The sequence below is a fragment of the Triticum urartu genome, chromosome 4A, assembly GCF_056163025.1.
Source record: "Triticum urartu cultivar PI428250 chromosome 4A, HENAU_Tu73, whole genome shotgun sequence".
NCBI lineage: Eukaryota > Viridiplantae > Streptophyta > Magnoliopsida > Poales > Poaceae > Triticum > Triticum urartu.
The window spans coordinates 472,752,495-472,767,248 of record NC_141876.1 but is presented as its reverse complement, the minus strand read 5'-3'; positions in this window follow the sequence as shown (position 1 = coordinate 472,767,248).

Below are 14,754 nucleotides of genomic sequence, written 5' to 3'. Positions count from 1 at the left end.
TTGCCAAGTGGCTATAAATAGCCCACCCCCTACAACCATGAACGGTTGGCTGCTCAGATTTCAGTGCACGGCTTTTGTCGTTTGAGAGCAACCCACCTCGAAGCCTTTGAGAGAAAATTCCTTCCGAGGAGAAAAGCCCTAACCACCCAGAGCCAGAGAACATTGGGCATCACTTAAGTCTTCTTGTCTGTGTGATCTGAAGACTTATTACACTTGAGGACTGTGAATCCTCCAGACGGTTAGGCGTCGCGTTCTGAGCATCCAAGAGAAATTGTGGAATGCCAGTGAACAAAGTCTGTGAAGGTTCGGGAGTCTACCTTGAAGACTTACCAGAGTGATTGGGCGAGGACTAAGTGACCTTAGCTCAAGGAGAATACGGTGAGGACTTGGTGTCCTGAGCTGCGTGTTCAGGACTGGGTGTCCGGAACTGTGTGTCCTAAGGTTTAAATACCTAGCCGCTCCAACCAGACGTACAGTTGTCACAGCAACTGGAACTGGTCCAACATATCATTGTCTTCAACGAGTCACTGGTTTCATCTTCACTTCCTTTTTCTTACTGTTACTCATTGTGAAGCCATTGCATGCTTGCTCTATCTTGTGTCTTCACAACGTGAATGTATGATCTGTTTGGCTTCATAACTTCTTCCTACCTGATCCTTATTACACTGCAGCTGTTTGTCTTTGTGCTTTCACTCTGTTAAATACTTGACCATGGCTTGCCAAGTGTAATCTAACTTCCACTGCATAGTAATAGGCATAATATTCGCTGTTTGTCTTCATAACTCCCACGTTTTCAAGACTTTCATAAAAATCACCTATTCACCCCCCTCTAGTCGATATAACGTACTTTTAATTGGTATCAGAGCAAGGTGCTCCCTTGTTTTGTGTGATTCGGTTTAACCACCTGGAGTTTTAGCTATGTCGACTGCAGGGATAATCAAAGTCTCCACTGCGTGCCCCGTCTTCGATGGAACTGAATATCCCTACTGGAAGAATAAGATGCGCATGCATCTTGAAGCCATTGACGTCGACCTATGGTATGTCATCGAGAACGGCGTTCCCAAGGCTGGAGAAGGTGTCACTGCTGCTGATGTCAAGAAGTTCACTCAACTGGACTCTACTGCCAAAAATATCATGTGTGGTCATCTGACAAAAGGACAGTATGGCCGTGTGAGTGCCTTGAAGACATCCAAGCTGGTCTGGGACTGGCTCTCCAAGGTCAATGAAGGCATATCAACCCAGAGAGATCAAAGAATCAGTGTGCTTCGCAACCTCTTCAACCGCTTCAAGCGAAATGACAATGAGAATGTCCAACACACATTTGACCGGCTCACTGACATCTCAAATGAGCTTCAAGCCCTCGGCGCCACTGAGATCACCAAACATGAAATCGTCAAGACGCTGCTGAGATCACTTGATAGTTCGTTTGACATCCTAGCCCTGATGATTCAAGAACGTCCTGATTTCAAGACACTCGATCCGTCTGACATACTTGAGAGGCTCAACACACATGAGTTTCAGCTTTCTGATATCTACGGTCCAAACTATGGGCGAACTCGTGCCTTGAAGGCAAAAGCTGTTTCCTCATCTGAAGAAGAATCTGATAGCAGTTCTGATGATCCTGAAGACATTGGAAGGGAACTTGCAATGCTAGTGAAGAAGTTCCAAAAATTCACCAAGAAGAAAGGCTTCAGAAAATCTTCACGATCAAGCTCAAGGAATGATGAAGCTTCTGCTCATGACTACAAGAAGAAAACATGTCACAAGTGCAAGAAAACTGGACACTTCATCTCTGAGTGTCCACAGTGGGACAATGAGAACAGAAGGAAGAAGAAGAGCAAGGAATATGATTCTGACGACATGAAGAAGAAGAAGAAGAAATACTCAAAGTCTTCTTCCAAGTCTTCCTCAAAGTCTTCATCACACAAGAAGAGCTCATCTGGCAAGGCATGTGCGTTTTTTGGCAAGGAAATGGATTCAGAGGAGGAGTCCGCTTCTGAGGAGGCAGAGGTGGAATCTGAGGAGGAGTCTGATTCTGGCATTGCGAGTCTGGCTACAGCATACGTCGCCAAGTCCATCTTCAACACTGAAGACAATGACTTCATCACCGACACTGATGCAAATGACAAGAACGACTCCACTCCTACCTACTGCTTCATGGCACGCGGTGCCAAGGTAAACACACGCACTACTCGCTATCAAACATCTAGTGACGATGACTCTGACTGTGATTCAAAACCCAGCTACAAAACACTTGCTAAAATTGCAACTGAACAACAGAAAGCTATGGAACATATTCAAAAACTGTTAGACAGAAGCGATGATCTATTGGGTGCTGAAATGACTCGATCTGAATCCTTAATTGAAGACATAAAAAATCTTCACGTGAAGTATCAGGAACTTGAGGATCGTCTTGATACTCTCTCAACAACTCATGAAAAGCTTTCCTATGATTATCTTCAAAGGAAGCAAGAACTTGAGAAATTGAGAGCGGCTCATGAAGATCTTCAAAAGGAAAACGAGTCACTTCGTGCCGAACAGATCAGTTCCACTCAGGAAGGATTTGAACCACCATGTCTTAAATGCATTGAGCGTGATTGTAAGTGCATCTAGTGCCACCCCTAGTTGGTTTTGGAGTATTGACGACAAACCTAGTTGAGGGACTAATGTGTTTGTGAGAATTGCAGGAAAACACAGGTAGAAGTCCCTCATTGATTCGGTTTTACTACCAGAGATGACCCCTAAAAATGTATGAAGACATTGAAGACAAAGGTGGTATATGAAGATATTCACATTGAAGACTATGACAACAGAAGACATGTTATGAAGCCTATGGAACTCGAAGACTTAGATTCTTCGTAGTTCTTTTTATTCTTATTGAGTCATAGGAACCACCGTACTGTTAAGTGGGGTCCAGGAGAACCAGTCAGAATGACTGAAGTAATGCCTAAATCAAAAACCTATGTCTTCGAGCGAAGACAATGAGAGCGAATCTTGTCCAGAGCCGGACAAGTCAGCTTTGCTTGTAGCCCAAGTAAAGTTGCCATGAGAGTTCGAAATCTGACCGTTGAGACACGTGTCAGTTCCATAGTGACCCAGGGTCATTTCGGACAAATCAGGTCGGCTTGCCAAGTGGCTATAAATAGCCCACCCCCACAACCATAAACGGTTGGCTGCTCAGATTTCAGTGCACGGCTTTTGTCGTTTGAGAGCAACCCACCTCGAAGCCTTTGAGAGAAAATTCCTAGCGAGGAGAAAAGCCCTAACCACCCAGTGCCAGAGTAAATTGGGCATCACTTAAGTCTTCGTGTCTGAGTGATCTGAAGACTTATTACACTTGAGGACTGTGCATCCTCCAGACGGTTAGGCGTCGTGTTCTGAGCATCCAAGAGAAATTGTGGATTGCCGGTGAACGAAGTCTGTGAAGGTTTGGGAGTCTACCTTGAAGACTTACCAGAGTGATTGGGCAAGGTCTGTGTGACCTTAGCTCAAGGAGAAAACGGTGAGGACTGGGTGTCCTGAGCTGCGTGTTCAGGACTGGGTGTCCGGGACTGTGTGTCCTTTGGTTTAAATACCTAGCCGCTCCAACCAGACGTACAGTTGTCACAACAACTGGAACTGGTCCAACAAATCATTGTCTTCAACGTGTCACTGGTTTCATCTTCACTTCCTTTGGCTTACTGTTATTCATTGTGAAGCCATTGCATGCTTGCTCTATCTTTTGTCTTCACAACGTGACTGTATGAGTTGTTTGGCTTCATAACTTCTTCCCACCTGATCCTTATTACACTGAAGCTGTTTGTCACTGTGCTTTCACTATATTGAATACTTGACCATGGCTTGCCTTGTGTAATCTAACTTCCGCTGCATAGTAATAGGCATAATCTTCACTGTTTGTCTTCATAACTCCCAAGTTTTGAAGACTTTCATAAAAATCGCCTATTCACCCCCCCTCTAGTCGATATAACGCACTTTCAGTGATAATGCTACTTCTGTTGCTGAATGTTCCACTGCTACTGCTGTTGCAATATCTTCAACTGTTGATGTGGTAACTAACCCCTCTGTTGAGGATACCACTGCTATTGCTGATGAGAATGCTAGGTTGAAGACATTGCTTGAAACAGGGATGTACAAAAGTCTTAAAGGACATCAGACATTATGTGATGTCCTCAAGAAGCAGATTCTGAACCGAAACCCTAGGAAAGAGGGTGTTGGGTTCGTAAGGAAAATAAATGCAGATGGCTCTTACTGGAAACCTGAGCAGTACCCCAAAACCACATGGGTTGCTGCAAAGGAACCTTCAGCAGATCCATCCAATTTATCCGGCTTCACATGTGCTAACCCCATTATTATTGATGAATCCTTTGATGCAAACTATAAACTGTTTAAGAATCAGAATGGTGAAGTGTTTGCCAGGTACATTGGTAACTGCAGGAATGGACCGCCTATGAAGAAGATCTGGGTTCTGAAAAAGTGTCTAGAAAATCTTCCTGTGAATGTCTTCATGACACCTCACTTGAAGAAGACAAACCTCAGACCAAAGGCTTCATACGGTCCAAAGGCTTCATACAAACAGAGGACTCACCTGAGTCACACTAACGCAAATGTTTTGCAGGGAAACCATACTCAGGCATATGAATATGAGAGCGGTTCATCGAACCATCATGTTCATATGACCAAAAACTATTCTGCTTATTCCTATGAGTATTATTGTCCACCTGCAAGACTGTTTGCTAAGGCTTCAAAGCCAAAAATCTCAGATGCTGCACTTAGACTTATTGCTTCTAAGCCACCCTTGAAGATGTGGGTGGTTAAGAAGGCTTAACTCTCTTTTGCAGGGAAAGGTCTCTAGCAGAAAACCAAAATCTTCTGACACTATTGCTGGGGACCTTAAAAATCTTGTAGGGCGCAAGATAAAATGTCCGAATGGCATCATTATGTACTTCGTTCCTGAATCGCATGCTACTCTCCCTATTAGTCCTAATCTAGATCTAAGTTTTCATAACCCACTGGTTCGTCAAATGTTTTTGCCTCACAATTCTCTTCGTGAAGCCTATCCCCCTAACTGCACTGTAGGGTACGACACCAGCGACTTCAAAGTCTTCAGAATGGATTATTGACAGTGGGTGTACAAATCACATGACTGGCAAAAGAAGCCTTCTTATGGACTCAACCTTACGTCCATCCGACAAGAGCCACATCACATTTGCTGACACTGGTAAAAGTAAGGTATTGTGTCTAGGTAGAGTTGCAATCTCAAAGGATCAACACATGGATAAAGTCATGCTTGTTGAATCCCTTGGCTTCAACTTAATGTCTGTCTCAATGCTTTGCGATTTGAACATGATCGTAATGTTTGGAAAATATCGTTGCCTAGTACTAATGGAATCTGACAAGTCTCTAGTGTTTGAAGGGTATCGAAAAGATGATCTGTACGTGGTAGATTTCTCAGCAGGGCCACAACTTGCAGTATGTCTTCTTGCAAAAGCTTCAGAATGCTGGCTTTGGCATCGGAGGCTTGGGCATGCTGGCATGAGGAACCTCCACACCCTTGCGAAGAACAAGCATGTCATAGGCATCGAGGGCGTCAAGTTCAAGAAAGATCACTTATGCGGTGCCTGTGAAGCAGGGAAGATGACAAGGGCAAAACATCCTTCGAAGACAATCATGACTACTACTCAACCCTTCGAACTGCTCCACATGGATCTTTTCGGCCCCACTCACTATTCAACTTTAACTACTACTGCTTGCCTCTATGGCTTCGTCATTGTTGATGATTACTCTAGATATACTTGGGTGCACATAATCCTTTACAAGACTGAAGTGCAGGATGTCTTCAGACGCTTCGCCAATCGAGCTATGAACAATTTTGGCGCCAAGATAAAACACATCAGAAGTGACAATGGCACTGAATTCAAGAACACTGGCCTTGATACATATCTTGACACCTTGGGCATCACACATGAATTCTCAGCTCCGTACACGCCACAGCAGAATGGCGTCGTCGAACGCAAAAACAGAACACTCATTGAGATGGCCAGAACAATGCTAGATGAATACAAGACTCCAAGAAAATTCTTGACTGAAGCCATTGACACTGCATGCCATACAATCAATCGTGTTTATCTTCACAAGCTTCTGAACAAGACATCTTATGAACTCCTAACTGGCAAGAAGCCAAATGTCAGTTACTTCAGAGTATTTGGCGCAAGGTGCTGGATCAAGGACCCACACCACACCTCAAAGTTTGCACCAAAAGCACATGAGGGCTTTATGCTTGGATATGGAAAGGATTCGCACTCCTACAGAGTCTTCAATCTCTTTCATTACAAAGTGATTAAAACAGTGGATGTGCGGTTCGATGAGACAAATGGTTCACAAAGAGAGCAACTGCCAAATGTGCTAGATGAAGTTCCAGCTAGTGAATCAATCAAGCTTATGGGAACTGGAGAGATTATACCTTCTGAAGCTCATCCTGAAGAAGAACTTATCATCTCAGCACCTGATCAACATGAAGACAATGTTCAGCCTGAAGACATTCCTCCCAACAACAACACAGATCAGCAAGAGCAAAGTCTTCGCCCTGTACATCCTCGTGTTGCCAATGAAGTGCAGATTGACAGAATAATTGACAGCATCAATGCACCTGGTCCACTCACTCATTCAAGGGCAACTCGGCTAGCAAATTTCTATGGGCACTTCGCATTCGTCTCAATATCAGAACCCAAGAAAGTTGAAGAAGCCTTCATGGAACCTGAATGGATTCAAGCTATGCAAGAAGAGCTTCAACAGTTTGAGCTAAATAATGTATGGGAACTGGTTAAGCGTCCTGATCCACGGAAGCACAACATAATAGGCACCAAATGGATATACCGCAACAAACAAGATGAGCATGGTCAAGTTGTCAGAAACAAAGCTCGTCTCATTGCTCAAGGATATACTCAAGTGGAGGGCATTGACTTCGATGAAACATTCGCTCCTGTGGCTAGGCTTGAAGCCATACGCATACTACTAGCCTATGCAAATCATCATAACATACTTCTATATCAAATGGATGTGAAAAGTGCCTTTCTCAATGGCAAGATTGAAGAAGAAGTGTATGTTGCACAACCGCCTGGCTTTGAAAATCCAAAACATCCTGACATGGTATACAAGCTCAACAAGGCACTGTATGGCCTCAAACAAGCCCCTAGGGCCTGGTATGACACACTCAAATACTTCCTGAAGAGCAAAGGCTTCATACCTGGTTCCCTGGATCCCACTCTTTTCACGAAGACATATGATGGTGAACTGTTTGTGTGCCAAATATATGTGGATGGCATTATCTTCAGCTGCACCAATCAGAAGTACAGTGAAGAGTTTGGATATATGATGCAAGAGCAATATCAGATGTCCATGATGGGGGAGCTGAAGTTCTTCCTTGGTCTTCAAATACGACAACAATGCAATGGCATCTTCATATCTCAAGAGAAGTATCTCAAAGATTGCCTGAAGAAGTTCGGTATGCAAGACTGCAAAGGCTTCACAACACCAATGCCAGCCAAACATCATCTAGGTCCTCCCGACAATGGTAAAGAGTTCGATCAAAAGGTATACCGCTCCATGATTGGTTCTTTGCTTTATTTATGTGCATCTAGGCCAGATATTATGCTTAGTGTTTGCATGTGTGCTCGATTTCAAGCGGCACCAAAGGAGTCGCATCACTTAGCTGTGAAGCGAATTCTTAGATATTTGGCTCACACCCCAACTCTAGGATTATGGTATCCAAAGGGCTCAGAGTTTGATTTGATTGGATTTTTGGATGCTGATTATGCTAGTGACAAAGTTGATCGCAAGTCCACATCAGGCACATGTCACTTTCTGGGACGATCACTTGTATGTTGGTCTTCAAAGAAGCAGAACTGTGTATCTCTCTCCACTGCTGAATCTGAATACATTGCTGCTGGATCTTGCTGCGCTCAGCTTCTGTGGATGAAGCAAACACTCAAGGATTATGGCGTTCATCTGAAGCAAGTACCACTTCACTGTGACAATGAAAGTGCCATCAAGATTGCCAACAACCCAGTTCAGCACTCGAAGACAAAGCACATTGAAATTCGTCATCACTTTCTCAGAGATCATGTTGTGAAGGAAGACATTGATATCATACACGTCAACACTGAAGAACAATTGGCAGATATCTTCACCAAGCCCTTGGATGAGAAGAGGTTTTGCAAGTTACGGTGTGAGCTAAATATCCTGGAATCCTCAAATGTCCTGTGATCAGGCACACATCCTAACACTTATGCATATGATGACTTAGATGTGCAACGCACAAAGTAAAATATATCTTCAATCAATGAAGACATACATTCTAAGTGTGAATACATTAATGTGGAATTTGACTTCGGAGGGCCACGATAATTGTGCGCCGTGTCTGGGTCTAATACTTCCTATACGGTGGGTAACGCCACCACCAAACGTTCTATTTTGAAGTGTTTCACTCATGGCGTTACCTTGCAATATCTTCACATTTGGTTTGGCTTCGAACTCAACATGTCTTCATGATTATCTTCACTGCGTTGATTATATAGATATATACATACTAGTGTTCTGTCCTCTACAGCATTCACTTATAGCTATGTCTTCTTGGTTGAATCTTTTGAACTAAGTGAATGTGATCGGACCCTAATCTCTCTATGCTTTCTATCTCAAATTCTATCTCTCCAAGTCATATGCATTCTATTGAAACTGTCGAATGTCTTCACTGCGTCCTTGTCAGCAGAAGATATAGAGACAACCATAAAGTCCGTTTTCAATGCTCATTCCTCCACGTAAAATCCGGAGAAGCAGGAACGACCGCCCGACAATCCAGGCGTGCGTGGGACGTGGAACAAACCCAAAACTTCCGCAAACTGGCCACGCGTTCCTCAGATGCGAATCGCCAGGGGCACCTGTGTAATAGCACAGTGCCGCCCCTGAGCCTATAAATTCACACTTACCGCGATCATTATCTCCTTCTTCCATCCTCGCACGAACCCTAGCGCCACCGCTAGCTCTCGACGACGCCGGCGACGAAGCGCTTCACTGCCACAACCTCTCCGACGCCGTCCTCACGCCGACCGCGGACATTGTTCTCTCCGCCGTCGCCATAGGTGTCTTCCGTCGCCAAGTTAGGGCACGGAGGACTGAACTGCTCGGCATCATCTCTCACTTCCGTCTAGCAGTTCCAAGTGTGGTAAATAAAACTTCTTTTTACAGCCCCTTTTCATCTCATGGTTCTGTCACTTTCTACCATAAGAAGTTTATCTTCACACAAGTTAGATCTCTCAATCTGCATCTCATAACATGCCTAGTATATTCACTTGTGCTTCATAAAGTAGTTAGATTCCTCACTTGTACTGATCTGTGGGTTCGTACAAATCTGAAACCAACTTCTTATCTATGAGTGAATGTCTTCGCACGATGAGGTCAATGTCTTCTAAACTGATTAATCTTCAAAACCTTCTGAGAATGCATATGACCTCTTCCCCTTCCCTCGCACCTTAATGCTGTCACAGGTACATGTCCGTGGGAGAATCCTTCGGTTCTCATAGTCTGCATTCATTTGCAGAATTCCTACAGCATCACATAAACTCTCCTGAAGCCAGTTCCTGTTGGTCCAGCAAAAGAAAGCCTTTGAAGCCTTTGAAAGTTTTGAAGCCTTTCAAGTTAAAGTTTATGGCTTCAGAAGCAGCAGCAAGGAAGGGGGGCAGACAGCGACGTGAAGGAACTTCCAAAGATCTGCCTGAAGACCTGGCAGATATGAGATCCAGAAGAGAGTTATGGGCAGCGCAAGACCCGAATCCAATGGATTCGACGCTATTGGGCAGAACAATGGTTCAAATACCGCTTCGTCACCCAAGAGTATGCTGAGAAATGTGCCATCAAGAGACCATGGGGGGACATCCTTTACAAGAATATCATACCCAGGACCAGAGATGAAGCCATTGCTCAAGGCTTCTACCCATGCATGGTCCGAGGACCACAGCCTGATGATGCGCATCCGTCGTCACTCCTCTCGTGTCGTGACGACAATTTGTTCAAGCACAACTTCCAGTTTGCCCAACAATCAGCGAAGCAGAACAAGAAGAAATTTGGGTTAGACTTCAACCCTGGCCCCTCCGCACCAAGGGCAGATGGCACACGCTACGCAGAACCCAATATCATCGGTCCGTTTGCCAACCTTGAGGGCCTCATCACCCACATCTTAGTCCAAGGGACTGCCGTGAATGACCCTCCAGCTGACTCTGAGTCTGATGAAGCTCCTGCTGAACCAAAGCCAAAGCAGTCGAAGAAGCCAAAAGCTTCAAAGCCATCCCCTTCATCAAAAATCTCAAGGGCAAAGCCATTGGCAACTGCACCTCCTGAAGACAGTGTGCAGTCTGAAGACGTATCCCGCATCTCCAAGCCCCAGAAGGCCAAGGTGCCTCAGCCACACACCGGCAAAGAGCTCATAGTTGCTGCCATTCTGCGCAGCGAAGCCATTGATCTGTCAAGTGATGAAGATCTTGGAGATGATGCTCTAGAGCAGCTCATCAAGAGCAAAGAAGAAGCTGAAATCTTCAACAATTTGCCTCTCTTTGATGTTGCCATCATCCACAACTTCATCGACGAATGGTTTGCCACACCGCACATAAGCTTCGACGATCTGCAGCTGCCTGTCGGCCTCAGCGTCGCCTTCCAAGGCGCAATTGCTTCAGAACTTGCCATTGCCCAGCGCATTGTTGAACTGAAGCAGAAAATTGATCATGAAAAGGCTCAGTTCAAGAAGAATATGGCCAAGCTCAGCGTGCAAGAAGTGAAGAGCTTCAAGACCATGATGCATGAGCTAAAGGAAAATTTTCTGAAGAAGCGTGCAGAAGCTCAAGGTTCACGTGAGCGGATGAAGTCTCTGGCAGAACGATGTGTGCAAGCCTACAATGAGGCCGAGAAGCGCAAGGCACTTGGGCGTCCAGGCATCGACCCCAAGATGGCCGCGAAGAAGAAGAAGAAGCCTGCTATGACTGAACCAGAGGCACCTAGGCAAGAAGCAGTTCCAATTGTCTTCCCAACTGCAACGACTGGCTCGAAGCCAAAGAGCCGGTCAACAGCTTCAGAGCTCAAGAAGACAAGAACTGCTGAGGCTGAAGCCAGGAAGAGGAAAAGCTCTGAAGCCTCTCCTACCGCCCCCAGCAAGAAGAAGCGAAAGATCAAGAAATCTCGGGCTGCTCCCACAAAGCCCTTGATAGTTGAACCTATCTCTATGGTTCACCCCAACGCAGAACGACAACTGACAGTTCATGAGCCTGCTTCCACAGAGGCTCCTAAAGCTGAAGACATACCAGCAGCCGACCCCATTGCTGCCGAAGACATTGGCCATCAGGACAATGTACAAGATGATGTAGCCCTTCCTCAGTGTGAACAAAGCGAACTCATCAGCATTGGTCGTCCTTTGACGCCAATTGCACAAGATGCGTCATGGGCGGATCGCCCTCAAGAGGAAGAAGACAATGAGGCCCTGCCCACTCCAACACTACAGGCGTCGTCTGCATTCCGTAGGCTTCGCAAAGGTCCAAGGCCTCAAGTCTATACTGAAGACATTCCGGCTGCATCAGCCGCGGAAGAAGCAACACAAGAGCTCAATCCTATGCTCCACCAAGAAGCAGTTCTCCAGGAGAACGTGCTTGTGACTGACCCTCCAGCTAGTCAAGCGGAGGCTGAAAATGTTGAGGCTGCCACAACAAAAACTGAAGCCAATGTGGAGCCCTCCCCACCAAAAGCTTCAGCAGACAGCGAAGCTACTGATCCAGACACTTCTGTTCCTGAGTCTGCTGCAGGTCCTCAATTTGATTACCATGTTGAGCACAGGCCTCATGTCCAGAAGCCAGTCCCAAGGCTGCCAAGGTTCCCAGGTCCTGCATCAGCACCTGGCTCCTTTGACATCAATAGCTTCAAGGCAGACAATACGTTCTTCAACAGCTCCAAGAACCCCTATTCAAGGGAAAGGATTTCATCAGATAGGTTCTGGAGCTACCCTCAGCGCAGCTACTATTCATGCATCCTATACAACCAAGGTCGCATCTTCCCGCACAAGCGCCTTGATGTTGAAGCCATTGCTGGTCTGCCCTGCTTAGAGGAAGCGCTGGATTGCTTCAAGCAAGTGGGTCTGCTGCAGTTTATAACTGATGAAGAGCACTGGAATGAAGAGCTTCTGTTGCAATTCTATGCCACCCTACACATCAAAGGATACAACAGAGATCCGAAGACATGGGCCTTGGAGTGGATGACCGGCAATGTCCATCATGAAGCCAATGCATTCGATATCATTGAGCTCACCGGCCTGCCCACTCCTGGCGAACTCTTGGAGGAAGGCTGTCCACTACACACTGAAGCTCTTGAGAGCATATTCCAGAGGCCTGAACCAAATATGAGTCAGATGCTCTCCATGATGAAGCCATTGCCCCACGATGCTCCTTATCCAATAGAGTTCTTCATTGAAGACTTTGAGTACCTGCCCAGAACCATCTATCACATTATCCGGCGGACTCTCTGGCATATTAAAGGGCACTCTCCAAATGCCAAGATCGAGGGTGCAATGAAGACTCTGATATTCTGTATCCTTCATGGCAAATGCTTCAACGCACAGGATTTCTTCATACGCCAACTCGCTGCATTAGGCTCAGATCTGTTTGGTTTAAATTTCTATGCTCCTTGGGTAATGAGACTGATCAAGCTTCACTCTGCGATCTCATATCAGCCGTCAGCCCACAACCATCGGATCTTCTTGCCAGATGTGGATACCTCCTCTGAAGCTATATATCCTGAGCCTGCCAAGCAACCTTTGAGTCTTCAGAATGCAGAACACCAGAGCTTCACTCAAAACGATGAAGGTGTTGAAGCCATCTCCAGGGTGTATCCTTTGGCTGGCACTACACGTGCGCCACACCCTGCTTCAACTGAAGCCACTGATAGTGTAACTGCTTCAAGACCCAAGAAGCGCTCTCGTGTTCTCAATGACCGAGAGCTTCTTGTGGCCCTTCATCAAAAACAAGATAGGCATCACGACTGGCTAAAGCGTCAGATGAAAAGCCTCTTGGTGGATGTTAATCGTCTTCGAAATCTTGCCACCAAGAATGCCTTCGTCACTCATGAAACCTGTCGTCGTACATGGAAAGGGCTATCAATGATGTGTACTGAAGCTGAACTTGAAGAGGATGGCTTCACTGAGCGATTCAAGTTTGACACCACACCTCCTAGAAGGGCTGTGATGCGCAACACACCATCACTTGAAGACTCTGAGTTTTCTTCATCTGCTGCCACAGTCACTGCCAGAATCATTGATGAAGAAGACGATGCTACATCACCGCCACCTGCTTCAGCACCTCCAAGCTCTTCTGCACCGCCAAACACCTCCAACGACCCTGCTGCTCCTGGGAACGAGTAGAAACTCTATGTCTTCAAAACTTTTTGGTCCTTGCTGACAAAAGGGGGAGAAGCATATGGGTTGATAGTCTTCAAGCGGGTCCATATGGGCAGGTGCTTTATGTTTTTCTATATTTTGCTTCGTGCTTACAACTCTCATTTTTGCTTCATTTGGTTCTTTGAGTTGTAACACTAAAACTCGATGGTCGTCTGCTACTCGTTTGCCACCCTGTTTGCGAAGATAAATTCCGCATGTGCGACGATAAATTCCGCACTTATCTCATTCTGTAGACGTCCATTTTCCATTATGCATGTCATCATCTTCATATACTTTCATATGCATAGTGGATTGTCATCATAAGCTGAAGTGGATCTCCGCAAGTACAACCTGCCATGTGCATTTGCATTCCAAAAGCAAATTAACTTATATGCACATCTTCAGGGGGAGCCCTTGCAACTTATGAAGACAATTCCTTATCCTTTACAATTTCACAGACTATATTCCCCATTGAAAACTTCAACTAGTTTGTCATCAATCACCAAAAAGGGGGAGATTGTAAGTGCATCTAGTGCCACCCCTAGTTGGTTTTGGAGTATTGACGACAAACCTAGTTGAGGGACTAATGTGTTCGTGAGAATTGCAGGATAACACAGGTAGAAGTCCCTCATTGATTCGGTTTTACTACCAGAGATGACCCCTAAAAATATATGAAGACATTGAAGCCAAAGGTGGTATATGAAGATATTCACATTGAAGACTATGACAAAAGAAGACACGTTATGAAGCCTATGGAGCTCTAAGACTTAGATCTTTCGTAGTTCTTTTTCTTTTGTGTTGAGTCATAGGAACCACCATACTGTTAAGTGGGGTCCAGGAGAACCAGTCAGAATGACTGAAGTGATGCCTAAACCAAAAACCTATGTCTTCGAGTGAAGACAATGAGAGCGAATCTTGTCCAGAGCCGGACAAGTCAGCTTTGCTTGTAGCCCAAGTAAAGTTGCCATGAGAGTTTGAAATCTGATCGTTGAGACACGTGTCAGTTCCTTAGTGACCCAGGGTCATTTCGGACAAATAGGGTCGGGTTGCCAAGTGACTATAAATAGCCCACCCCCTACAACCATGAACGGTTGGCTGCTCAGATTTCAGTGCACGGTTTTTGTCGTTTGAGAGCAACCCACCTCGAAGCCTTTGAGAGAAAATTCCTTGCGAGGAGAAAAGCCCTAACCACCCAGAGCCAGAGAACATTGGGCATCACTTAAGTCTTCTTGTCTGTGTGATCTGAAGACTTATTACACTTGAGGACTGTGAATCCTCCAGACGGTTAGGCGTCG